The 27,799-nt window shown below is 39.8% G+C and overlaps 1 long non-coding RNA gene across 2 annotated transcripts in view; it reads left to right on the top strand.

Annotated features, from left to right (window-relative positions):
- Nucleotides 1–14,699, top strand: part of LOC137455148 (uncharacterized) — an 82,814-nt gene extending 68,115 nt beyond the window's left edge. For both annotated transcript variants that reach the window (XR_010990768.1, XR_010990770.1), the window contains exon 3: nt 12,401–14,699. This is a non-coding gene — a long non-coding RNA (uncharacterized lncRNA). The remainder of the gene's footprint in view (nt 1–12,400) is intronic.
- Nucleotides 14,700–27,799: the final 13,100 nt, after the last annotated feature.

A 27,799-nucleotide genomic window follows, 5' to 3' on the forward strand; every position in this document is an offset into this window, starting at 1 on the left:
CAGATTTGCCCCTGTGTTGGAAATGGCAGCCCACTAGACAGGGTTGCTGATAGGACCTCTCTTTTCTTCACAGCCCAGTGTGAAAATGTAAACAACCACTTACGGTGTGTTATGTTACAATGTGTCACTTTGTAGTAATTGCTTACCAACCTCAGTTTATGTTGAATTAATATATAGACTTTATGTTTATATTTTGGCATGAAATAAACCACCAGTGTCTGAAATATGAAATGCTACCTGCCAGTGTCTTAGATGTTTGCCTTTCCTTGTAACTGACTGAATTCCCAGAATGCATACACAGTGAGAAAGAGATACAACCCTGTAAAGTTACAGTTGCTACTCCTGGAATATCTATAATGCACATGTACACATGCAGGAAAAACGCATGTAAAGAGATACATATGAATGTAGGAAACTGCAACTTTTTCTTGTAGTCCTGTATGGTATGTTTGCATCTCTATATATATGTTTTCCCTCTAAAATACAAGTGTTTTCCCCAGTCGTAAACTGTTTGATCAAAACTCCTTATAGATCCTATACTGAAGATTGAGATACATATTATGGAGAAAACAAATTGAACAGTAAGGAGGGCCGAGCCCAGAGAGTGGTGGTGAATGGTGCCACATCCAGCTGGCAGCCAGTCACTAGTGGTGTGCCCCAAGGATCAGTGCTGGGCCCTGTGCTCTTTAACATCTTTATTGATGATCTGGATGAGGGCATTGAGTCCATCATCAGTAAATTTGCTGACGACACTAAGCTGGGGGCAAGAGTTGATCTGCTGGAGGGTAGAGAGGCTCTGCAGAGGGACCTCGACAGGCTGGACAGATGGGCAGAATCCAACGGCATGAGATTGAACACATCCAAGTGCCGGGTTCTGCACATTGGTCACAACAACCCCATGCAGAGCTACAGGCTGGGGTCAGAGTGGCAGGAGAGCAGCCAGGCAGAGAGGGATCTGAGGGTACTGGTTGATGATAGGCTGAACATGAGCCTGCAGTGTGCCCAGGCAGCCAAGAGGGCCAATGGCATCCTGGCCTGCATCAGGAACAGTGTGGCCAGCAGGAGCAGGGAGGTCATTCTGCCCCTGTACACTGCGCTGGTTAGGCCACACCTCGAGTACTGTGTCCAGTTCTGGGCCCCTCAGTTTAGGAAGGATGTTGACTTGCTGGAACGAGTCAAGAGAAGGGCAATGAAGTTGGTGAGGGGTTTGGAACACAAACCCTATGAGGAGAGACTGAGGGAGCTGGGATTGCTTAGCCTGGAGAAGAGGAGACTCAGGGGTGACCTTATTGCTCTCTACAACTACCTGAAGGGAAGTTGTAGACAGGCAGAGGTTGGTCTCTTCTCCCAGGCAGCCAGCACCAGAACAAGAGGACACAGTCTCAGGCTGTGCCAGGGGAGGTTCAGGTTGGATGTTAGGAAGAAGTTCTATACAGAGAGAGTGATTGCCCATTGGAATGGGCTGCCCAAGGAGGTGGTGGAGTTGCCGTCACTGGAGGTTTTCAGGAGGAGACTTGATGGGGTGCTTGGTGCCATGGGTTAGTTGTTTGGGTGGGTTGGATTGGTTGATGGGTTGGACACGATGATCTTGAAGGTCTCTTCCAACCTGGTTTGGTTTATTCTAAATAAAGGTTTATTCTAAATAAAGTGAAATACTATTTCTCCCAGGAAAGTTGGGAAATTTTACAGATTGTGTGCTGCAGAGATTACTCCTTTTTACAAGGAGGCAAGAATAACTGTCTTGTTACTTACTCAGGGTGGGAGGGGGTGGGGGAAACCCACAGTTTTATTTTTTTTTAAACAAAATATAACTTGGATGAAATTCCAGGGGGAAATATTGCAGCAGGAGTGTAGTGCTACAACTTTTGAGAACCATATGTGACAGTCCAGTGTTATGTGTGAAAGCTGTTCTTTGTATGTCTGTCCTCTGTGTAATTTTGTCATGCCTTTTGTTCCTCTCTCTTTATAGCAGTTCTGCTTTAAATGAGATCTGCAGAAAAAATTCGCTGTCAAGTCTGGGAAAGATAATAACAACACCTTAATTTTATGTATTACAAAATGTTCTGAAGTGCTTGCAGAGAGATCCCAGTTCATACATCATGTCAGATGGAGTAATTAGGGCATGATGCAATTGTTTCTTTATGGGCCTGAAGCCATCCCAAGAACTACAAAGGACTGTTCCTTGTTAAAGTTTGCTTTAACCCTCAGCCAGGTGGATGTCATGGGTTTTGTTCAAATGCTTTGAGCTCTGTGAAAAATAGAATCACAAGACCCCCAAGTCACCTTGCTCACAGGATTGTAGCTCAACATGTTCCTCTCTGAATCTTTAGGAAGACCAAACACTGTTCAAAGAATGTAATTTTGTGATGGGTGTTATTTCTAGAGAAGGATATAAATGCCATTCACAGTCTTCTACTTGGTGAATCAGAATCTGAAACTATTTATTTTGGCTGGAATAATACATTGTCATACTTCCCATTTCTTCTGGAAAATGTTGGCCTTTCCACAAGTTCAATTCCACGAGGAGCGTAATTTCTGACTGCTGAGAAGAGCAGTAAAAATCTGCAAAGAAGTCAGTTATAGAATTGGTGATTTGTGTTTTGTGCTTCTTGTCAGTAAGATGCTGATAATTTTGGATTTTGAAATAACATAATAAACTGTGTCCACAGACACACTTCAAACTTGGATGTTATGCTTCTAAATATTTGCCTACCCTCACTAAGGTAGCGTGAATCTGTTCTGTCTTTCTGACTGTTATGGAAATAATTTTGGAAATTGGAAGGTGCATTTGGGACTATGTCACCAAAAATTGCAGCCTATTTAGTGGACACAGATTGAGGGCTTTCACTATCTGTTTTCTTTCTTTGTTCTAATAAATGCAAATCTACTCTGATGTTCTTCATTACCTCTAGATTAGCTAAAAACTTTTAAAACTATATCATCACTACCTAACAGTAGGCATTGTATATAGATTTATAAATGAATAAACACATGTAAGTTAAAAGAGCTAAAGGCCTGCATGAATTTCATATATAGGATATTCTGCCTTGAAATATCTTTGTGGTAGCATTTAATTCTTTTTAACGTCATGTTCAAGGCAGATTCTCCAGCAGAAAGCCTGTGTTTGTTATTGATTTTGTTTAATTTTCAACTTTGGACCCAAGCTGTTTAAACAGATTACTCCCTGCTTTTATCTGAGTCAACTTCCTCATGCTTTCATCAAAGCAAAACAGATTATTTGACTTTCTGTCTCCTAACACAGCATTACAAGAGGGTCATATGTTAAATGACAGCAAAGGATTCTGTATCAGGGAATGGCCACTCTGTCTGTATGTAATAGTTCCCTGGAAAAGACAAAAAGATCTCTCATTCTTACTTATTTGTAGGCTATTTATTAGTATTCATTACAATAGTATTTACTCTGTAACTGAAGCTAATACATTTCAGAACTAAATTAAGTGAGTGTATATTTGAACTAGAGTAATAATGTGTAGGCACAATACATTTGGATCCTGTACCTTAAACAACAGTTTCTTTTTCTTTTCTGGCCACATGCTACTTGTGAACTGATTAATACCTTGCAATAAGAGGACACTTTCTGTTAAGACTGACTTGGAGAGTTAGAATTTAACAGTATAAGCAGCATTGGCACAAGCTCTGGGCACACAAGGTGGGAGCAAAATCTCTTTTCATCCATGACATCTTATTGATAAAAAAGTTAAGGTGATTATGGTGAGTTAGCTACATCTATGGAAAATACGTGCAAGACTGCTGGGAGCATACAGAAATTGATCTATATTTATGTTTCAGTTTTGTCTGCAGGAATAGTTGGGTTATAGATGTATAATATGGGTTCTCTCAATCAGAGGGTGGCAGGTGAAATCAGTATGAACATCAGGTGCTTTGGAGATATACAGCAGCATCAGTGGCTGTAATGTTGGCAGATTGTGTATGCATCTCTTTCTCTGAGCTCTTTTGGGCTTTGTGCCCCAGGCTGAAGTGACTAAATACCTTCTGTAGGTTCTGAAGACAGTTTTTCCAAGAGAAGAACACAGATATTTTCTACTCCCATTTAAGTGGTGGAAACAGGACTTCACACTCTAGCAAATGGCAACTCCCAGACAGAGTCTTAATTCACAGCTGAAGCAGGCAGGGAAACCCTTCCAGGATTTTCATGCAGGAGGCACATGACTTCTTGTGAGTGGTGCTGATGTATTAACTCCTTGTTATGGCCAGGCTTTTCTTCGCGTGGTTGTCCTTCTGAACAAACAGTGCTTTATTAGAGAGACCTCAGTGTGATAAGCCTGGAGAGAGCAGTGATGCAGGTGATCTCAGGCTGGCTGCATTAAACCTTATAAGCCTACCACAGTTATCCTCCAAATGTGGGTCAGGGATTCCTCCCAAAGAGGGTGGCCTGAATGGGGCTCAAATGAAGGAGAGAAGTGCACAGAAACAGGAGCTGAAATAAACTCTGGAACTGTGCAGGAATAGGAGTTGGTTTAAATTTTTCATGTTAGCTGCTTATAAAGAGCTACTGTGAATGGTCAAGGCACTTGCAACTACTGAAGGAGTGTTTCTGGTATGGCTCAAAATTGAATATTATTTGACTTTATGTTTCTGTAGGAAAAGCAGCACAAGGCTGAAAACCTCAGCATTTGTTTAGTGTGCATAGTCAAACATCTGGAGACATCGCAGTCTTATTTGCAATCTACAGTAGTTCTACATATACTTTTTTACTATAAAAATACTATTCCTTCATTTTTTGTCTGTATGTATGCAACCACAAGTTATTTGTTGTCATTACATATTTCACAGCCAAGACATAGATTGGAAAAGAGTTGACCTTAAAATTAGAGTATTAGTCCTGACATGGATGCTCCATTGATGTTTCTCTGTTAGTGGTTGATAAACAAGTTAGGAAGTAGATAAATTTTTGCTGTCTAAAGTAGGTCTGGTTAAGATAATCACAAGTTACTTGTGTTTATTCTCCATAGCATGCTTATTTACTAAGAGTTTTGTGTATATACTAAGAATGGGGAAAAAATGGACCTGCAAACTTTTTGTTTATGTTGAGGACTTGTACCATGTAATGCTACAAAAAATTGGATCACAAATTGTGATTATAATGATCTGAACAGGCTCACTCTATGATATACAGCAACCTACCTACCTTTGTCTTTTTGGTAAAATATACACTCCTAAATTGAAGCCTTCCTCTAGCATAAATGCCTATACTCTTATTAAATTCTGACCTTATTAAGCACACCATCAGTATTAAAATAGTATATCCTAAATCTCAGTAATTTGGAAATTGTCTGTGCCTGAAAAGATGAAATGAGAAACTTGCCAATTAGAATAAATGTCTTAGTGGAGCAGGAAGTGACTTCAAAGAACTTTGATTATATATTTGGGGGTTTTGAGATATATATATATATATATTTTTTTTTTTTTTAAGCTACTTCCAATTTAGAGATAGCTTTAAAAACTTTTTTAGCATATTATTGGAATATTTGAAGTTCCTTTATCACTTGTGTGCAAACCAAGTGTAAGTGGAATGTTGAAACATTTGAAAATATTTTAAAACAATCTGTTTAGTTTTTAAAGCTGAAAGCGTTGAAAAGGAAATGCAAACTCTTAGTCTGGTTGTGTGTTTCTGCTGCACCGCTGTTTTCCTTCATGTGTGCTGTGGGTCAGTGTTTGATGCAGCATCTCTTTGAATATTATGTTCAGGTCTGGGCCGCTCGCTCTAAGAAGGACATGGAGATGCTGGGGCATGTCCACAGAAGAGCAATAAAGCTCGTGAAGGGCCTAGAGCACATGTCCTGTGAGGAGTGCTTGAGGAAGATGGGGTTGTTTCAGTCTGGGGGAGAGGAGGCCGAGGGGAGATGTTACTGTTCTCTACAGCTACCTGAAGGGAGGTTGGAACAAGGAGGGGGCCAGTCTCCTCCTCTTGATGAGAAGCAACAGGACTAAGGGATATGGTTACAAGCTGTACCAGGGGAATGTTGGGAATGTAGGCTGAATGTTAGGAAGTATCATTTCACTGAAAGGGTTATCAAATGTTGGAGTGATCTGCCCAGGGCAGTGGTGGAGTCATCATACCTGTAGGTGTCTAAGTGGTGTGTGGACTGGCACTTAGGGAGGTGAGCCACCAGTGCTGGGTCGAGGGTTGGACTGGATCATCTTGAAGGTCTCTTGCAACCAACTACATTCTGTGATACCCAACCCTTTACAGTATGGCCAGTCTTAATGTGAAAACATTGTGGTTTAAGTCTGCTTGTGACCAGATCATATCAAATAGCACTGTAGAGTCCAGTAAGCCTTGAATTCTCAGTCTCCATCAAACTGGTAAGAAACAAGAAGCCTCAAGTCCTTCATGGAAGGCTCCTTCCATCACACGAGGAGCATCCCAGTCTCAGTCTGCTTTAGTCCTGTGGCAGATTATATCTAGGAGCAGCTGGCATTTCCAGTTTCAAGTCCTCCTTATTTGCATTGTGCAACATCTGGCAAACAAAAAAGTTTTAATAAAAAGTATCATTAGAATAGAGAGTCACATGCTGCATAAGGGATAGCTTGGAAAGAAAGCAAGTATTGTATCCTCTTGGGTGAAACATCTCTGCGCCACAGCCTGCTTTCCCTAGTAACAGATGCAGCCTGTTTTTAAATTTAGGTTATTTTTGTGATTTATTTATTTTTAAACAGTGTTTCCTAGTTTCTACAGAAGTAAGCAATACTGAGGCTTGTTTTGGTCATTCTGCAAGGGACACTCTGTATTCAGACTTAAACTTTTTGAGTATACCACTGCATACTGATGATGTCAGTAGGATGCCTTATCACTGCTAAATGCCCTTTGTGTTTTCTGCTGGAGTGGGAAGTAAGGAAGGAGCAGTACATCAAAGCAAATGATATATTTTTGTAGCACCATGTGTATAAATATTGGTGCAGTGGTGGTAATTCTCATATTAACTGCCTGCAAAAGGGTTTTTTAAAAATTTGCCTGAGAGCTGTAGGTCCAAAAAATGCATGGTAAGGCCAAAAAGTAATAAAATTATTCACATGGTGATGGTTTAAGTGACTACTGAGGAGAGGGCATAACTACAAACTCTTCTGTGGGAACAGGAGTAAGGCCAGATCTGATTAAAGAAAACATAAGTGAAGGGAGGAAGAGGCTCTTTTCCATTCCATGCTGTATAAAATTCCTCCCTCCTTAGCTTCTTTTTAATCCTCCAACATTTTTAGAAATTACTGTTTTATAAAAATGCAAATGTGATTAAATATATTGGGTATTTAATATTAACTTACACATAATTATGTAGTTTTCAAAGATAGGATAAAAGCCATTACTGAATAAGTAAACACTTCTCTCTCAACTCTAATAATGTTTTCCACATCCTTCTGTTACAAAATAGAAGTGAACTGGATCAGCATGAGAAAGCTGTGCATACGTGTTCCTAGCCATGGATGTGTCAGTGGAGATAAATTTCATATCCTCGAGTATTACCCTTTCCAGACTGCAAATTTTCACACACCTTAACTTTATCTCTCCTAAAACCAAAGCTTTCCAAGGTGTTTATCTGCTCCTTCAGCAAGGTTTTGAGGCTTCACAAAGTGTTTGTACAAGTTAGTTCAAGACCTGTGTGACTGAACAGCCCCAGCTGTTGCAAACGGCAGCTTTTCTTTTACTTCCTTTTGGAGGAGCAGAGGTCAGGAATATAATTTATCTTCTTAGTCAGTGCAGGTTTTCAGTGCCCTTCCAGTCCTGTTTCTGTCCGCTGGCCAGCTGGGTCATTAGCAGCTGATAGTCAAGCAGCAGAATTGCCTTTCTGATCAGACTGGCCAGTGCACCCTGTGGGAACCTCTTGGAGTTGAAAAGAGGCAGCTGGGAGCTCAGTCCTTGTTATCAGGTCACATTTTTAAATAATATTTGCCAAATCTGGGTAGGCTTTCATTCTGTTTGTGGTCTCAGGGCATTTATTTACCCCTCAACCCAGAAAATTTGGAAGAGTACCATGTCTCTTCCCTCAAACTATCATGTTGAATGTTTTAATGAAGTGATTTTGTGTAGGTAAGTTTTCTAGAAATCGGTTAAAACTCTAAAAGTTGTTGGGGTTTTGTTTGTTTTGGTTTGTTGGGTTTTTGTTGTTGTTGTTTTGTTTTTTTAATAATTCATGTGATCCTAAAAGCTGTTTTTGCAGACAGACTGCTTTTGCTTATTTGCTTTTGTGGATGTGTTTATGGGAGTGCTGCGTTAGACCTTCTTGGTGACTTACACAGGATAGGGCCCTCTGTGGTTTTGCATCACATACTATACCTTGCAGAAGTTACCTCTGAGTTATTGTAACACCATTTTCCCATTAAATAACAAACTAAAAAAAAAAAAAAACCAAAAAAAGGGTTTAAATAAAATGCCTTTGGGAATAGTAAATGACAAAGTTTTTCAAATGTGGTTTATGATAGCCTTGCAGCCCTATCTCCTAAAAGAAGCACCTGCAATCTGGCTTTATAGCTGATACACAAGTAGTTGGCAGGCAAAAACCTTGCTAGGATTTCAATTTACAACCTGTGATACACAGGCTTCTTTCTTTCTTGTAATGCTTTAAACTGAAATTGAATTTTAAATTAACTTGACAGTGTGCTGTTTTCAAGTCAGATAAAAAACTGTTCCTTTTCCCTCCATTCATAATATATTAGATATCTTACTATGAAAGTATTTCCTGAAATGCTATTAATATTATATGTTTGCCTGTCCTTACTTTCCTTGGGGAACAAAAAAAAGGTGAGACATTACTGTGTAGCTGTAAGAAGTATTGTTTGCACTCTGACAATGATAAGTGTTCATAGTTTAGGAATTTTCCAGTTTTATTTCTGTAGCTTACTGTAAAAACTTGAGTTTATTTCTGTGGGGTTTTTTCCACATAATTTTGATCAAACAGTGACCTTCAGTTATGTCCTTTGAGCTACCATGTGTGCAGGTAATTTTCATTTGCTTTAATTCATCAGAGGGCTTCATTCTCACAGGCAAAGGAATATCATGTGAATTGGAAAGTTCTCCTTCAGTCAAATAAGAGTGAAAGCCTTAATTCAGTTGCATTTCACTGTCTTACACTCCCGTCATCTCTTCTGTTGTCTCCCTTTCCCCCACCATTCCCTCAAGATACTCAAATGCAAAAGCTTTCTTTCAAAGGTACATACACAGAGCAATTTGGCAGTAGATGAGATTCTTTATGATCAAAAGCATCTTACTGTGCTCTGATCCTCCCCAGAACTTAGCTAAACATGCAGGAAAAGGATTTTGCTCACTACTCTTTGCAGTTACAGGTCCTTTTGATGGATATTGTCATTGCACATTCTAAGGGCATGTGCCTGCGTGTATCTAGGCATACTTGTTTGAGTCTTGGCCAGGATATATGCCAAAGAGATTAGACTTCATCTTTCAGCCCAAGGAGAAGAGAGCCTAAATGGGTTTATCATGGGGTTTTCATTCACTGTCATTTCTTCCTCCTTTATAGTTCATTGTTAGACTTCTAATTTTTCCCGACAGCAGCGCACACCCCTGCAGCTGGTCTTGCATAATGAGTCCCTCCTCCTAGACTGACAGAAGAGTGGATGCATAAATCTCCTGCCGTCAGGGTGCCTCCTTTAGCAAACACTGCCCACTCTCCCCCCTGGATAAAATCTGTCCCCTCTGCAGCACTCTCATTTACCACCTACTACTTTTGTCTGCTAAGCCAAGATGCTGCCTATGACCATTATCTTGCCTAAGCTGAGCATCAGGAAGTGGTTATTTTCTGACAAGAAATGTATCCCTTTTTTGTTCCTCCCACTTTTTCCTAATGACAATTATTAGTGGAAATTGGAATGCCTTTGGCAATGTATGTCATGAAAACATTACACCATACAGCAAACAGCTACTGTGAAAAGCAAGAGATGACTGATGGTTTGAATTAGAAGCTGGAAGAGGAGAAGAACTCAGGCAAGAATTTTGACTGAAATATAGGACTTCAAGAGGTTTGAAGTTAGAGATCCCTGTGTTCTCTGAGGTCTTGTAGTAACTCAAAATTACTGCTTTGATCCATCAGGTAAGCACAGTGCTGTGAAATCCAGGGCTTCCTAGGTACTGAACTCATCCAGTGCATTGACACTTTGTAAATCAGATGGAACTTGTGGACTGTTTATGAAATATTGTTTGAAGATCTCTTCCTTTTGCCTTCTACCCAAACTTACAGCAGCTGGCTAAAAATCAATGCAAGAATAGTTTAAAAGGCAGCAGTCTCTGTTCTTATCCTGAAGATGAAAACAGGTACAGGATGACTGCACTGTACAGGAAGAGATTTGTCATCTTTTGCCAGCAGCAAAGGAATAGGTAAAGGTCAGCATCCCTTCCAAGAGTCTCTTCCTCAAAATATTAGGTTTCTCTAATAGGTATTTGGTGTTAGCGGTGTACTGGTAGTCTGATATTCACAGTTACTTTGAGAACTAAGTGTTGCTTTTCTTCAGTTACAAGTATTTGGCTATTTTCTCTGCTCCTGTCCCCGTGATGATTCATATCACAGTTATTTTAAAGAGGCGGATAAACTACAATTGTTTATATACAAACAGAATATGGCATTGGCTGCTAGAAACCAATCTCACTAATATTTGGCTTGTTAGGTTGCCTCCTGTTTAATGTTTTGGCTATCGGAAAAAGAAAGCTTAAAATTAACTGAAAATAGTTTCTTTCTTTCCAAGTGTGCTCAGAGCTAGTGGTATTTTCTCCTCTGTAAGTGCTGGCAATTGATTATAAAATGTCAGAGGTGTTAGCAGTGTCAGTGACCTTCATCTAGCCAGTTGGAATAATAGGCATGACTTGCTTTGGGACACACTGCGGTTGCTGACAGGTTTTGATGTATCTGTAGTTGTCTGTATCATTAACGAGGAAGAGTTGCGTGGAGGAGAGTGGACTGTAAATGTAACAGTGCTCATTCTACTATATTTACTGGAAAAATTGTCAGTTTTGTGTTTGGTGTTGTTTTGTACTGTTCACGGTCTTCTAATTAAGCCTGGAGGATTGTAGATCCAGGCCTAACTTGTGAACTGATTTCTCTTCGTGCCTTTGTTACCACACAGCATTAGGAATCCAGCTCTCGTGGTTCCATGTGCAGAACTACATTCCTGCAGCAGGCCTCCCTGCCAGCTGCCCATCATGTACAGCTATTCCCAGGATACTCACATTTGACTTTGCATCTCAAGTATTCCTGCTTAATACAATGAGCTTTAAAACAAACTGTGGGGTGGTAGGGGAAAAAGCCTTTCATGTCTCACAATAGTCTCTTCAGACTTCATTTGCAGCTAAGGCTCAGCTTTAAAACTGCTGTATTTGAAATCAAATATTCTACTAAAGAATAAAGCAGTACCTGTGATTCTTGAAAAATGAAGGATAATTTGAGTTGGAAGGGACCACTGAAAATTGTGTGGGCCATGACCCCTACTCAGATGAGGGCCAGTGAGATCAGATTTCTCAGAACATACAAAGTATTTAGTGGTCCAGCTCAGAACTTGAGGACATAGTGATGAGTTTCTTGGGATTTCTGAAAGGGGAAAAAAAATACCGAATTGTACTATGTCTTCTTTGTCTTTGCCTTTTAGAAGCTGGGGGGGGGAGGGGAAAGGCTGAGGAAAGAAGTTATTTACTATTCATTTCCTTTTATTTTTAGATGAAAATAAAAATTTAATCAGGCTAAACCTTACTTTCCATACTCAATTATTCCCCAGAAAGTTGAAATCTGTTTAGATGTAGGCTTTTCAAGAATATGCCCCTAGATGTGAATTTGTGAAGCAAAGGAAAAGAGCATGGTGATGTTGCTTTTGAAAATGGAGCCTTAATAATGGGCTTCATTTGGTCATCCATCCTTGAAAATGGATGGTGAACTATGTGAGGAGGTGAGAGGAAAAGGGGAACAAAAGAGGTGCAAGAGAATGTTATCAGGTGAAAGTACAATATAATTTAAAACCTTGGTTAATGCCCCTATTTGAAATTAGCGCTGGTTGATTGGGTCACCCAGCCATTGGCAGCTCAAAATTAAATTCTTACCATAAAGTCTTTTTGCCACAGATTGGGCTTGAGTCAGTTTATTGTGACTCTACATTTATCTTCTACAGAAGTGGTCTCTCCAAGGCAGTATTAGGATGCCTTGTAAATAGCCCCCTAGTGCTTTGCATGTCCTCAGGACATCTTGAGAGAGCACTTACAGTAAAGTAGAGAACAATGCTTATCGTTAAGGGTAGCTCTAATAAGTTTCCCCTTTTATAGGGCTGTATCTCCAGCAGTCAGATGGTGTAAATATCCGTCACTAAGTCTTGAATGTGAAATGTTGCATCACTCTTGTGCTACGGGAGGTGAGAGCCTGTTCTGTTATTCCAGGTGAGAAGAGCAAGAGGGACATCCCGAGGCTCAGTCCTGGGTCTCACCTGGTACCCACTGGAGCACAGCTGAACAAGAATAAACACTGACACTGCCCCATCTCCTCCTGAAGTCCCAGCAGAAGTGAGTTTCTCTCTCCCAAGACTTGGCATCCACGCAGACTTCTCACGTGATTTTTGTGTTTTCAGGTAAGCTTGCTTTTTCCTTTTAAAAATACACTGAAGTTTTCTAAATGGAAAATTATATTCTGTCTTTCTAGACAAATTTGTTGCTATTCATCAAGACTTTCAGACACTGCTGGAGCATATAATAAATGTTTATTAGTACTAATGGAGATAAAACTTCTAGGAGTCAGTCTTGCAAGAGGCATTAAAAATTAGTAAAGCAAAAAAAAAAAAAATAGAACAGTTTGGCAGAGGTTCTGTATTCATAAACCTATTTATAGATGGTTTACTGGGTCGAAAAGCAGGTTTGTGCCTCTGCCAGCAAGATGCTTCAGCCTACTGCTGTGCCGGTGCTTGCCCTAATTTTGCACTCATATTCTGAGTCTCCCGGGGAATGCTGAGCAGATGTGTGATTGACCTGAATCTCAAAGGTGTGTGGGTTTGACTGTATCTCTGAGGATAGTGGAGAGATTCGATCAACTTCTTTTCCAGTACTTGTTCACATTGATTAGCATGTGTTGACTTGACAGGTTTCTCAAAAACCTTCTTCCAGCTGAGAATATTCTTTATCCTCAATTGACCAAAGAGACCTGAAGCGAAGATTGACAGAGGGGTTACACAAGCATGGCTGATGGTCTGTTCTTTAAAACCATTTTGGCAGCTGGCTTGTTGCTGGTGTTTCTGCTGGGAGCATGGCTCTCAGGAGTGTTAGTTCCAGCCTGGGCATGAGGCTGTAGGGGAAGACAAGGGATTTTGCTGAGATTGCCTGTGCTGCTTTTATCTTGGCTGCCATTGATAAATATAGCCTGTACTTTTTGGAAGATAGCACTTGGCCTTTCCAGCAAGAGAAACGTGTCTCCTGCCTGATACCAAAGAGAAATGAAACAGTGGGAGAAGGAAATAAAATTTATAAAAAGCCATGTTAAGAAAACAAGTGTATTCCATTGTTTCGCTAGTATTTGGCTGTATGCCAAATTGGGAGTATTTTTCTTTAGTGTTTTATGAGGAGGGTACTTCTGTGTGTTATGTTGTACTTCCCTTTAAAATTTTTGGGGGAACCAAGGTGGGTTCAAAATACAGTTTCACATATGTGGAGCTGCAGAGTAAATAAAAGTGAAGGCAGCTGTTCTGAAGTAATAACCAAAAAAAGAGTATATTCCACATTCACATGAAAGGTAGAAAAAAAACAAACATGAAAATAGTCACTATTTAAGCTTACTTAGAAATATGTCTCAGGGAAGGTGAATATCAATAAGGAACAAAGGTGGATTCGTTGGGGGATGTGACCATAAGGGTGGGCTCACTGAAAGCAAGTAATAGCAGAATAATTTTGCTGAGGAATTTTAAACCAATTATGTGAATAACAGAGGATATGTTCTGAAAGTAGCCAGAAGTGCTTTTCCGTGAGAGTAGATACATGGTTTCAGAAAGTCTCTGCGTGGCCAGGGTTAGTGCTCCCACAGCTGAATTGGTGTGAGTGCCTGTGTGCTTGGCTGTACATCACAGCCTTTCTGCAAGCCAACTCGACCTTTCTCGATCTGCCTCCCCATTGTACACTTCCAAAACAGATGTGTTCCTCAGCTTGTTGCTGCATCTGATTGGGTTGTGTGATGTTCCAAAGGTGCTTGGTCTTAGCTTTTGCAATGATGAAACATTTTGATGTTTTGACTGTTAAACCACACCAAACTTTTACTGAAATTACTACAGGTTTCAAATAACTGGACTGAACAAAGGTTATATTTCAAGATGCCTTCACTGATTTAGTTGTTTGAAAGGAAGATTAGCATCCTTTCTTTATAAGAACCATTAACATCCTCACGCTTTTTAATAAAATAAGCCAAGTACTAAAAATCCATTGTCAGCACTTTGGCTTGAACACCACAGTATGTTGGCTCATTGCTCTGCAGAATGTGGAGGATATTAAATGTAGATATTAATTTTGTTTGTTCCTCTTTCAAAAGAAAATAGAAAATGCATGTACAAGATAAAGAAATAGTTTATGGGTTTCTTCAGAATTGCCTTTTGTAGTAGGCACTAAGGAACTTTGAAGCATAGTGGACATGAAATGTTAGCTGTATGTAAATAATATAAATCATATCGGTTGGTTTCATTATGAGTAGCTTGGGTTTGGGGTTTATTGTGGTTTTTCTTTTTTTTTATACAACTGTTGAAGTACTTACACAATAGCACTTAAAATGAGAAAGGAAATCTATGAAGTCTTTACTAAACTTTCTTGGCTTTCTAAGATCCTTTCTTAAACTTCATTAATCTCCAGAGCTTTCCCTTTCAAAGGGTGAACAGCACAATCATTTCTGCAAATTCATTTCATATGAAGATTTTGTCTCGAAAGTTGATCGAGTAAGCAGAGCCGCAAACCTGATTCATTTTTGTGGCAATGAACTTCACATGTAAATCGAGCTTCTAATAAGTCTGCATTGTGCAAGAAGGTGCTAATAGCTGCCATCAATCAGAGAGCTGGTAAAAGTTGTTCTCCTCCTCTCCCCCAGACTAAATGAGACAGCAATTAAATGCCCTTTTGTCGAGTGATAGCCGAGACAATAGAAATCAATGTCCAAAGCACAAACTAGAATGGCAAGTCTTAAGTATAAGCTAAGCCATGTGTCCCAAGGGATTGGCATGTTGATTTGCTTACAGCTGAGAGGGTATATGAAAGGAGTAACTGGGAATGTAGAGAGAAGGAGAAGCAGTAATGCTCCTTGGAGTGACGCCAGAAAGGAATATTTGCTGAGAAGACTACTTAATGGGGTGGAGACTACTTAATGGGGTGGTGCTGCCATAATTTTGCCTCAGTACAACCCAGGCTCAGCTGGCAGCACAAATTTGATCTGGTATAGGTCCTGGAATAAAACTGTGAGCAGAAAGTGTGATACCAACTTTGTTTCTGAAATGTTTTTATGTTGGCTGCTCAAGACCAGGTGTGAAGCCCACTGATACAAACTTAATCTTTCAGCATTTCTGAAAGTGCTTTAGCTGACAGGGTGAGTTTATACTTTACCAATGCTGCTGCTGCAGTGGTTTAGATCCCTGAAACAGGATTTGCTGTGTTGTCAAGCTGCATGCTGAGAACCAACATCTCCTCTCCCCAAATGGCATCGGTTTTGTTCCTGAGTGCTCACAGGTGCAGGAGCTATTCTTGCGTCTCTCCTAAATAAAATTGCACTGTAAAAAAGCCCAGTTTGCTCATACATTTATTGTAGATTAAAACAATTCCTTTGAGACCCTAAGTACTGGTTAACAATTTTGTGTGAAGGCATGCAGTCAGTTAGGTAGCCAAATGTCTTTTGCTTATCTTCTTCACTCATGACCTTCTCTGAAGCTCATTATGTCAATGGGACACTTCCTTTTGACTCTAGCTCACAATTCTGCCTTTGCTTTATCGCCTTGCTGAATGGGCCTTAAGTTACTTGTCTGCACAGGGCTGGATTGTCTGTAATCTGTATGTGGGTTTTGTTTTTGTTGTTGGCCTTTTTATTTTCCTCTTTTTTCCCCTCTGCTTTTGTGCAAAACTATAAATGCATTGAGAACAAGCTATTGCATTTACTGATGGCAAAGCACACTGCTGTCATGCAGCTCATGCTGTTGGCAGAGACTTTGGCTGTATGATGCTTTGCAGCAGATCAACTAAACTGAAAGCATGTCTTCTGCATTTTAAAGTCTCTAAAGTAATGCTACGGTAAGACTTTTTTTGTGTGTGTGTGTGCCTGAAAAGTATTGCACACAAATACGCAGTCATCTAAAGTAATACTAGAATTTGACTAAAATAAAAACATATCATGTTTAGAGAGCTCTGTATGGAATTCATTCTAAGGAGTGCGGTATCTGTCAAGTTCTCTTGAGGCCTTGAACAAATTAAAACAAAACTACCTGTATTAAGAGAGAGATCCGCAGAAATCAGCAGGTGTTAGGAATAGACTTGTACAAGAGCCCCTAGTTGGTGTCCCTTGTCCTTATTGCTGGGTAGTAAGACAAATTTTTACCTGTGTCCTCATCAAAGAGACACTCTTTTCAAACTCAGTGTTCTACTGCACTTTTTTGGTTTACAGTATTGACCATTACTTTGACACATTTTACGAATTCATTGTCTTTTTACAAATTCAGGTGTTCATCTCTGATGTTAATTCTGGTTCTAGGCTTGACTTGCATCTCAGTTCTGCTTCAGGTTTGTTGTAAAAGTAAAGCAGAGACCAAACAAACCAGGGGAAACTCTGTATGGAAACAGCATGTACTTCCATGAGTACAATATGTTGAACCTTTCACTGACAGCCTTAAATTATTACAGTCTTCACTATCACCAATACTGATGCTATCTTATCTTAAATGTTAAAGCATTCATATCAATAAAATATAATAATAAATTCTACAGTGTGGCCAAGATGATCACAAGCATACAGAGTGCAAAAGCTGTTTGTTCTGGTTTGTATTCAATTATTCTGTGTGTAATTTTGAATAATGACAGGCTATTTTTTTTTTTTTTTAATCTATATTGCAAGTGTTCAGCAGTCCAATAAAGCAGAGCTGTTGACTGTGATTTGATGTGTCCATTACCTCCTGCAAATGCTTTGGAATACAATGGGGTAGCACGCAGACTTCAGAGCTGTTATGACAAGTATTAAGAATGTGTCAAATCCCAATGATAACTGATAACACATCTGTCATTTGTGATGGCATTATTAGGAAGAGGAAAGCCACTAGGAGAAAGATACTCTAGGTTAAAAAAAAAAGAGGAGGAAAAGACAGGAGGAGAGAGGATTTACTGTTCTTTGGAGGCCACTGTTTTAATGAAGCCTCATCTAGTCCATAAACAAATCTGTCAACTTTCTGAATGCTTTGGCACCTTACACATTTCAGCACTGCAGCAGTAATTCCATGGATTGTAGGTTTTTCTCTGGTGGACAATTGTCCTATAGGTGTTGTGGCTATGATGAAGGTTCTTTACCAGTACCTGTAAACAGCTAGTGCAGTATTAGTATATTTATTTTATTTTTATAATTCATAGTTTAGCAGAGTATTGTGAAAAAAGGAATTCAGCAGACGGGTAAGATGTTTTCTGATGGAAAGGTGGTGGGAGTCAGCCAAGTGCCCAGGTGTGCACTTGGGTACCACTAGACTGTTGCAGGAGGGAGCAGCTGCTGTGTTGGATGTGTTCAGCCAGGGTGGCTGGTAGCTTGGATAATTCATCTGGTGGCATTCCATGCTGCTTAATATCTCAGAGAGGAATACCTGCTCTGGAGTTAAGCAGGACACCACAGGACCACCAGGGTGATCTCAAGTTTGGGGAGTGGAGATGGAGAGCAGAGAGAGAGAAGACCTCTATGAAGAGGAAATTGTATCAGTAATGGCATGGAGTGAACAATATTTGATTGATGTTTCTATGATCATTGCTGAGAAGCACACAGTAGCCTAGCCAAAAGCAAACACTGTCATGTGGCTTTGGACCATGTTCCTCACAGTCATCAGTTTGTTAACTGGCTATCCTAAGCTGCCCATGTCCACTTTGTGTCACACAGCATAGATAGGCCAAGCTCACCTCATTCCAGGTGAGCCCATGATTTTCCTCCTGTGAAATGAGCTCTCCACTAAGGTGATGTGACCCCATGACAGCCCTAGTACAGAGCAGGGAGCACTGGGGTGGCTAGCCATCCTTTCCCCCCTGTATAAGGATATGCTGGAACATGTGGCAATGGCTGTGCGGACACCAAGGGTGTGAGCCAGGCTGCAAGCTGCAGGGTGAGCTATGGCAGGGATGGTGATGGTAACCACTGTGTGTGTGTTCTCAGCAGAATGCCTCCCGTGGGCCATAGGGGAAGAGCATGCACCAGGATCACTGTAACATGTTTATGGGCTTACACCTTTGCTTACGTGATGGAAACTTGCTCACCTGTCCAGACCCTTGGAGTAGAATTTGTATTTATCTATCTTCTTTTTTTTTTTTTAATTTTTATTTTGCCTTCTCAAAATGAATGTTTACCTAACTGCCTGAGGCTGGCTGAGGAAGGACCAAAGAGCAACCTGAAGCAAGGACACCACGTTTTAAATGTGATGTATTGCAGCTGGCTTCATTTCCCAAGGTAGTTCTCTCAAGGACCTTGTGGCAACCATCCCAAATCAAAAAGTGATTTGAGTTCTTCAACCCAAAGCTGGTTTAGTTTAAGAGTTGTTAAAAGAGACCGATGTTTATTTTTTCTTCTACTCTAGAAACGGAACTCAGCATTTCTTCAGAGTAACTTGAACTGCGTACCCCAAAATTGTTAATCGTACTGTGAAATCATGGCTTCAACTTCCTTATTTACGCATAGGAGATTACTATACAGGTTGCTAATGTGGTGTCTTACTGGCAGTACCTCAATTCATACTGATCCAGTTTGTAAAGAGGGCTGTGAAGAACAGTGCTACATGAAAAAGCCTTTCTCTGCTAGTCACAGGTTGGCTTTTGCCCCAGGTCGATGCAATACAGATGTTCATATGTAATAATGACGGGCAGCCTATGGTGTGTGACTTCGCTCTTACAGTGGCTACCCCTTCAGGAGGAGACATGAGCACAAACAGGGCCTGTTGACAGCATTCACTGCTACATTCATTAATTTATTTGTTTGTTTGTTTTCCCCAGTGCTGTCATTGTCTTTCTTCAACTCTCATATTTAATAGATATATGTAGTGAATGAGTTTCCTGCCCTGAGAAAAAGACTAAAGTAAAGTGCACATGAGCTTGGATTACTTCTCTGAGGGAAGCTACTTCTTCCCTGTGCTCTCTATTATGCAATTCACTTGTCAGAGTAAAAGAAGAAATTAGAACATTTAACTGGGGGGCATTGCAGAAGTTGACTTGAGACTCAGTTATTTCCTTGTTTCATTTTGCGGTATGTGAGTTGTCCAGAGATAACAGAAAATCATGAGGTTGAGGGAGTCACCTCTGAAGATCATTGAACTTTAGATAAAATTCCTTTTAGGGTCCAAGATCAACACTGCCCTGCATGGTCTCAGTTCTGTTTCACATGTGCTTACACTTAGCTGCAGCTGAATTGTTGATTTATTTTTTTATTTACTGGTAGGATTAGAACCATCCCTTGAAAACTAAACTAAACCACCACTGCTGTCCTGTTCAAATACACAAGGATATCTTTATCCTGAGAAGAAAGCCCTTTGTAAGCCTAACTCTTGAGTCCATCGCATAGTTGAACGAAAACTGATTTCAGTGTTTGTTTGGACAAAGTAAAACATTTCCAAAAATTAAAGAAATGAGCAATGGTGGTGGTGGTGTTTGGGAGAGAGGAGCTGAGAGGTGAAATACTGCAAAACAACTTTTTGCTGATAGCAATTGAAAGCCCAGTGGGAGATTTCTGTTTTAAAAATGTGACTGTTGACATGAAGATGTTTGTTAGAATATTTTTAGCGCTGATAAAGGAAAACATTCATTTAGTAATCTTGAACAAAAACACATGTTAAGCTCTGGTTGCTGTGTTCTGGATGGTAGCATTACACTCTATGCAGAAAAGGTTTCTCTCAGTTAGCAGTTTCCTCTATTGTTTCCACCTCTAAGCTTTTTATACTGTATTTAGAGGAGAGGGAATGAGAATGTGAGGAGAATGCTGTGCTACACAAGTCTGGTAAGACTTCTATGTTGGTGTTTGCAAGTTTGAAAGGTTGCAGCTAAGCCTAGATAAAGCAAAAAAAAAAAAAAGTGCTTATTTTAATTGCGGTGTGCAGCATCAGAATTATCACATGAAAAGCACCAGTGATGCCTTGACTTGCTTGATAAAATAAGAATCTGTTCATGGTAATGACCATTAACTCACTGACAGAATGATAAAGAGATTACAGGGTTCAGCTTCCCAGTTATAAAGAATTAGTTGGTGCACATGCTATTCTGCTAGTCCCATCTCAGCATATGTTGTGGAGCAGCCTTGGAAAACATCTTTAATGTTTTTAATGTGCTACCTGACAGCATGAGCTCTGTAGTATACAATTTTCGATTCCTCTGACCTCTTACAGACCAATTGTATTGGGAAAACATTAATTAAGCAGGAACAATGTATTTATTGTGACTTGAAGTTGCTTTTATCACAGTTGCTATTGTTCAAGCTCCCAAACAGGACTGAAAGAACCTGCTTAGAGATGCTCTTTTTAAGGATGGCTCTTTGTTCATCACTACCAAAAAGGAATAGCAAACCATAAAAAGAAAAAAAAAAAATCCCTTCTTTTCTATTTCAGTTCCTTGAGTCTTGATGGAAAAAAGGTTTATATCAACTCATTTCCAGATTTAGCTTAGTTTAATTTTAGCCTCAATCATCAGGCTCTTCTTTAAATGGATGATGCATTCCATGGTAACACCTTGAAAAGAAAGTAATTTTTGGTGTGATAGAAATGTAGGTAGGGCCTTGTGGAAATTAAGTGGGAGTCTTGTTTATACACTAACCTGTGATTTGTTTTGTTTTGTTTTGTTTTGTTTTGGTATGGTATGGTACCTTGGCTAAGAATACCTCAGCAGCATGAACAGAGACCAGTGTCTATAGAAGTTGTAATGCTGGCAGTGGCCATCATCTAAAGATCATGAGGCAGATAGAACAGTTCAGAGACAAGGGATTAGATTTTGAGTTCAGAGTCCAGAAAGTCATGTCCCTCTGAAACACCTTGGAGCCCCACTGCTTCCCTGATGATGTAATTTTGCTCGTCAAAACTGATTTGGTCTCCTTCTAAGCCCTGCCTTTCTTATGGTATGACATAGAGTGTCTTCAAATGGGAGATGAATAATTCTGTTTCCTTTCTAAAACAAAACAAAACAAAAAAAGGTTTGTGTTAGCCATTATAGCTTCCAGAAAGTTGCATTGGGTCAAGCCTTACCCAGCAGAAACATTACTGCTCTGAAGTGCTCTGTTAAATTCTTATTCATCCTGTTCCTATCTTTTTTACCATTCCTGCCTTTCTATTATGGAGTGTTGCCTTTTGATGCTTCAGAGTAATTACAGAATCAACCAGGTTGGAAGAGACCTCCAAGATTACCAAGTCCAACCAATCACCCAACTCTATCTAATCAACTAGACCATGGCACTAAGTACCTCATACGGTCTTTTCTTTAACTCTTCCCGGGATGTTGACCCCACCACCTCCCTGGGCAGCCCATTCCAATGGGCAATCACTCTTTCTGTGAAGAACTTTTTTCTAAGATCAAGCCTAAACTTCCCCTTGCACAGCTTGAGACTGTGTCCTCTTGTTTTGTCACTGATTGCTCAGGAGAACAGACCAACTCCCACCTGGCTACAACCACCCTTCAGGTAGCTGTAGGCAGCAATAAGGTCTCCCCTGAGCCTCCTCTTCTCTGTAACCCTTCTAAATATTCTCCTACCATTTTTGAGCATTGCCACAGCATTTGTGTTACTCCTAGTGGTGTGTGAAATTCTCTTGTTCCCTTTTCCTTACCAGCCCCTAGTTGCATGCATTCCTAGGAAGCAGTAATGTTGACATAAGGTACGAGACAGAGACCATTGTGTTAAGAGAGTCTGAGAGCACCACCTTTAAGCCTTTTAGTGAAACAAAACAAAACAAAAAAAAAAAAAAAAAAAAAAAAAAAGAGTACAATAATTGATCTGAGGAGCTGGATGCCGCCTGCTGCTTCAAAAAGCTGGGGGACCTGTTGAGATCCCGCTAGTGACTGAGAAGAATGTTTACTCTGAAACACAGGATGGGAGTAACTAAGCTTTTAGGTTAAGCATAGGTGTTGGAGAAGCATTGCAGCTGCAGCTTGCTTTAACCAAGACTTCCTGGAGTCATGTATCCTGATAGCAGCTGAAGTATAGTCTCAGTATTCAGTCTGTTATTCCAGACTTACAGGCTTTTATAAACATAAATCTTATTGGCTATTTTAATGTACCAGGTATCTTTATCCCCATCCATTGCCAAAATATCTAAGAAAAAAAATAATCCTAAATTTCGGTATAAAGAGTTTATCCCACCTGCTTCTTTTGTTGATGTGTCCACTCATTGTTTGTCATCTTATTTCTTTCTGGTGACAGGCATGCTGAAGTTTGACTTTAGGCTTTGCAATATACACAATTTGGGAGAAAACGAATTGAATTATTTCTATGTATGGAATACAGAATACAGAAATACAAGCCTGTAAATTGCTTTAAAACCTATTTGTTGCTCTGCATTTATCTGTAAGGTCTGCTGCAGAGTCAGCCATTGGTACAGTCACTTACATTACTGCATGTTTCATATCTGGCATTCAAAAAGTGATGTTATTCTTTTATTTTCTTCCTGATGTGAAAGCCATTTTCAGGCTATAAGCATCAAGCTACCTTTTATCATCACTACTGCCTAGTTGTGTTCTTTCACATTGAATATCCTATATCTTGTTGGCCCAATCTGTTAAATTATTTGACAACAATGTTCCAGTTTTGTAACACTGACAGTTTTTCTTGGTTTTCTTCATGAATGGAACGAAACACTTATTGGTAAAAATGCAAATGCAGCAGAAATGGAAAAAATTAGGCTTGCTTTATGATCAATAGAGGAAAAATGGACACTTCTGGAGTGTTAGCCACTGCAGCCCTTGAGCTGTCCACCTTGGAAAAGATTAATTACATTCTCTGAGTGCCTGTTTTTCTTGGCTTATAAAGAGAGATTAGTTGGTCCAGTGTGAGAGCTATTTCCACGCAGTTGCTATGGAATTTTAGGAAGGATGAGCGTTGGTTTCAACAATGAATAGCACAGCTAATCAAGGATCTGTATCTCTTCTACTGTGGTTCTATTTTAAAATAATCTTTTTTTTTACAGGTCCAAAACCTATTGGGGTTGTGCATCTATTTACATGGCAAAGTTGATGTTTAAGGTCCTCTTTCCTCTTCTCCCCCCTCTTTTTACGTGGAGACAAGCTTGGCTAAAAAAGATTGCTTTAAAGCTTGAATATTCAGAATGAATCTGAATTTGGTGAAGTACTTTCAATACAGGCTGTTCTTATCTCTTTCCATAGAAGTATTGCACTGTATTGATAGGAAAGCTTTACCAAATACATTTGTAGTAAACCGATTATTCTTCTCTAACTTCCTTTCCCTTCTGTGCTTGGGAACTTGGTCCAAATTGACTTTTTGGAACAATGTTATATTTTACTTATACTTTTAATAAAGCAAAAATGGGATGCATTATTTAAGATCAAAATAATTTTGACTTCTGCCATCCATGAATTCTATTTAGGGCTGTGGATGGCCTTATGAAAAGTTGTTTGTCCTAGAGATAATCTGAAGCTTTGCACAGAATGCAAGGATGGAAAATGTGTAGGACAGTAACAATTCTGTGTCTGTGATATAAGTAATTTTTCTCTCCATATCAGTGCAGTTGTCCACCTACATTTATACTCACAAAGTATGGCACACGTTTATAAGAAAGCACAGCATATTCTGCAGGATGCAATTAGGGAATGCTGTGTGCATTGGGCTAAAGCCCTGTGCTTCATGAACAGCTGAGCTGCTAGAGGACACTGGTGTGGCCAGGCAGAATGGTGGGTATATTGTTTATGATTTAATTGTATTCATTCTCTTTCTTGATTAAATGTTCTTAATTTCTTCAATTTTGTTTTGTATGGAAGCTTTCTAGAGCTGTGTTGTATGCATTTAATTAATTATGCATCAACTAGTAAGATATATATGTATGTATGTAAAGCTAATACCTTTATTCGCTTAGCACTGACATGCACTCTTGCGAAGTGGTAGGTCTATAACAGGTTATTTAAAGGGCTGTGACTGCTGGTGACTGCAGGCAGATTTCTTTTTTTTTTTTTTTTTTAATACAGGGGACAGAATAGCAAAAGAAGGAGGCTTTGATCTGTTGCCTTTCATGGCTGTAAAGAAACTGTTCCCTGGACTGTGTGTATCCCTTCCTCCTCTCAGGCTCTTGCTGGGTACTGGATAATGTGAGAATGTTTTGCACGCCTGCCCAAACATATCCTCCAATGTAGCATCCCTGAAGGCAGGACTTTATGGGGTGAAAAAACCCTGGGCAGTGCCTGAGGGGGTCTTGGCAACTCTGTCAGGGTAGGCACCTGTATGCACTGCTTTCTCCTTGAGAGTCTCACTGAACAGATGACTGGAGTGAGTGGAAAAGTCCTTCCAAAGACTGTTACTAATTCACTTGCAAAATTGTGTTTTGCACTTAAGCAAAGCAAAAAGGGAGCTATATGCCTCTGCTTCAGGCCAGTCTGACTTGTGCGTGGCCTTTTTATCAGATGATGGAGCTTTTCCTATAGTGGTGCATCCAGACATCCAGCTTGTTTCTCTGGAGGCACAGGTCAGTGTTCCTGAACTTGTTCAACACCTGTCTTGTCTCACAGTGCCAGTGTCTTTTGATCTTCCTTCCCCAGGCTTGGCAAACAGTCCTGCCATCAGGTTGGTGTGGGGAGTCCTTCAAAGCTATAAACCTGGCTAATTTGTTGGAAGGGAGGTCTCTGAGCACAGATTGTTGTTTCATGTTTCCTGTCTCACAAGCCTTATATGACTTCCTTGTGTTTTTTAACTGTGTGTTTGGACAGGCAATGAAACAAAACATCACAAGAAGATAGAGAGTTTGGAGGTTTCTTTGTTTATTTAAAAAAAATTAGAATAAAAATAGACACAAATGCTTCCTTAGTTCAACCTACACCAATGTAGTTATTTTCTTCGCTCTCAAAACCTATCTGCATTTGTATGGTGGGAAGATACCACTCAGCTTTATTTGAATGCCCTGCCCTACCTCAAAGTCCAAATCTGTTTGTTACTCTACCGAGTTACCTTTTGCCCATAGTTTCTGAACACCACCCAGGCTTTTAAAAACAGAAATGATCACAGTATAGAAACAACAAAGTCTCTTGCGTAATTCATTTGCATGTGTGTGTGCATTATCTGTGAGAAGGTATCTCCAAATGCAATCCATTGTGGTTACTTGTCAAAGTAGTTCTATTTTAATCTCCTTCTGCAGGAGGGAAGTCCCATGATCATGGCCAACCAAAAAACTTCTCCCTTCTTTATGCATGGACTTCTTCCAGTTTAAACCACCCAGACGTGATATCTAACTTCCTTTGAAGTTGATGGAAAGAGTTTTTGCTCTGTAAATATTCGGTATGTGGCCTAAACACGCACTGCTCTGGCTCCCAAAATAGTTTGCAGTGGTTAGGATTCCTGCATGTTTTTTGGACTTGGCTACATTTTTGATGTAAAGAAGTGGCCCAGTATTTCAAATGTGTGTTCACTGGACCCTGACACTACACGAGATCACTTTCTCTGATGTTAGTATCTGGATTCCAACATGACTGGTGCTTCCAGCTTTTCTGTTTTCTTTGCATTCCTCAGCATGAAGTTTACCACAATGGAGAAAAGCTTCAGTGAAGCCTGTAATGGATGCTAAGAAAAGTGTATAAATGCTGTATCACTTCCAAGATATTAGATGAATAGCTTCCCCTCACCTTTTCCCATGTCGCTTTTGCTATTAATAAGAAACTTTCATTGCTGTCTCCTATGCCACTAGTTCCATGGAAAAAATTCAGCTCTGTCTTGGAGGGTATAGATATCTTGCAGGTCACGCCAGACTGGCAAATAAGAGGTCAAATAAACAAAAACCAACCAACCAAACAAAAGAACCAACCAAGCTAAGCACTGGGATTTTACCCTGGCAAAATTGCACTGGCATTACAGGCCATTGGTTTGAATCAAAATTAATAAAAGATGGTGTGGGGCAGTACAGGGCTGATTGCTGGTTGATTCCATTGTTGCTCATTCCATACACAGTTGTATTTTCACATACTCTTTTTTTTTTTTTAATCTGCCTAAGACGGTAGTTTGTAATTCAGACAGCCAAGAGGCAGCTTCTTTGAGGGCAGCAGTATTAAAAATACTGCTTCTTTTTTGGCACACTAGAAACATTCTTGTGTGTGTTTAAGAAAGATGGGCTGGATATTTTTGGACGCTCACTAATTCAGTTCAGCTGTCATTATTGTTTTGTTTGCTTGGGTTTGGAAAAAGAGAGCAAGGGAGATATATAGAATTACAAGAAAAGTAAATCTTTATGGAGCTGCAGACCACCTTGTTCATATCTTCTCCACATATCAAGAAATCCATCATTTACTGTGTCTTTTAATTCATAATTTAAAACATATATCCTTGTAAGGGACAGACCAATTCAATTTTATCAAAGTAAGCATCCAAGGGTAATATTCTGCTCCATGGCTTCTGGCATACCAACTCTTGTAACACCAGTGTTTGCGTATCTTTGATGTGTTTATGAATTTTCTTACGCAGCAAAAGGTAAGAAAAATTATGGAGGGGAAAATAATAACAAAGAAGAGTGGTAACTAGGCCTGTGGAAAACATTGCTGCAGAAACTCTCTCTAGGGACCCTGAAGCAACTGCTCGCTGTAGAATTAAAACCACATTATCATGAACTGATGGATGGGTTTCCATGCTTAGGAAAAAGAAAAAAAAAATGGGGCTATCTGTGGGACAAGCAAAGGCTACTTTTCATCTTCACTCAGAGGCAGCTGCTCAGTTTGCTTCATCCAGCAAGAAGCAGAGGCAGGAGCAGACAGGATGCCAACTTTGTGCATGGTTACAAAAGGATGAAATATGGTCAGGGAGGAGAAAAGGGAAAATGAAAGTCATGGAAACAAACAAAAGGCAGAAGGATAAAAATCTACTTGAGTTAGTGTGAAGCCCCAGAAAATCTTTAGGCCTCTGAAGATAAGTGGATGCTATTCTCCTTGGGTTTGTTTTTCTCTCTGGTGGTGCTCAGCATTTCACATCATGTGTCCTTCTTTGTTACGAGTGAGAGAGGTTATCTCTGCTTTGAGAGGGCTCTTTCTTTTTCAGCCTGAGAAGGTGATTACTCAGGAGAAGGTTCTTAAAACCTCAATAAATCCTGGGATCCCAAAAGGTAATCCAAATATATTTACTGTTTTAAGCTTTGCTTTAAGATAGTATAGTTCTTATAGTTCTACTACTTCTTTATCTCTAGCAGGGACATGCTTTTTTTTATGTTGCATCTGTTAGCAGTCAATAGCTTAGCCAATGGTATTCCCATTAACAGAACTGGATTATTTTAATTGACAGAATGAACTAAATGTACTGTACAAAGAAGAGACCTTTTTCAGGTTGAGGCATGTTAGTTTGCCAGTAGTATAACCTAAATTGCAGTATATTGTGTAGATATCCCTAGAAGATACTAGCTGATAAGGTTGCACAATACATCCCTGCTCACA

Source organism: Melanerpes formicivorus, unplaced genomic scaffold (assembly GCF_026170545.1).
Source record: "Melanerpes formicivorus ecotype bairdi unplaced genomic scaffold, bMelFor1.0.p_v2 SCAF_3, whole genome shotgun sequence".
Lineage (NCBI taxonomy): Eukaryota > Metazoa > Chordata > Aves > Piciformes > Picidae > Melanerpes > Melanerpes formicivorus.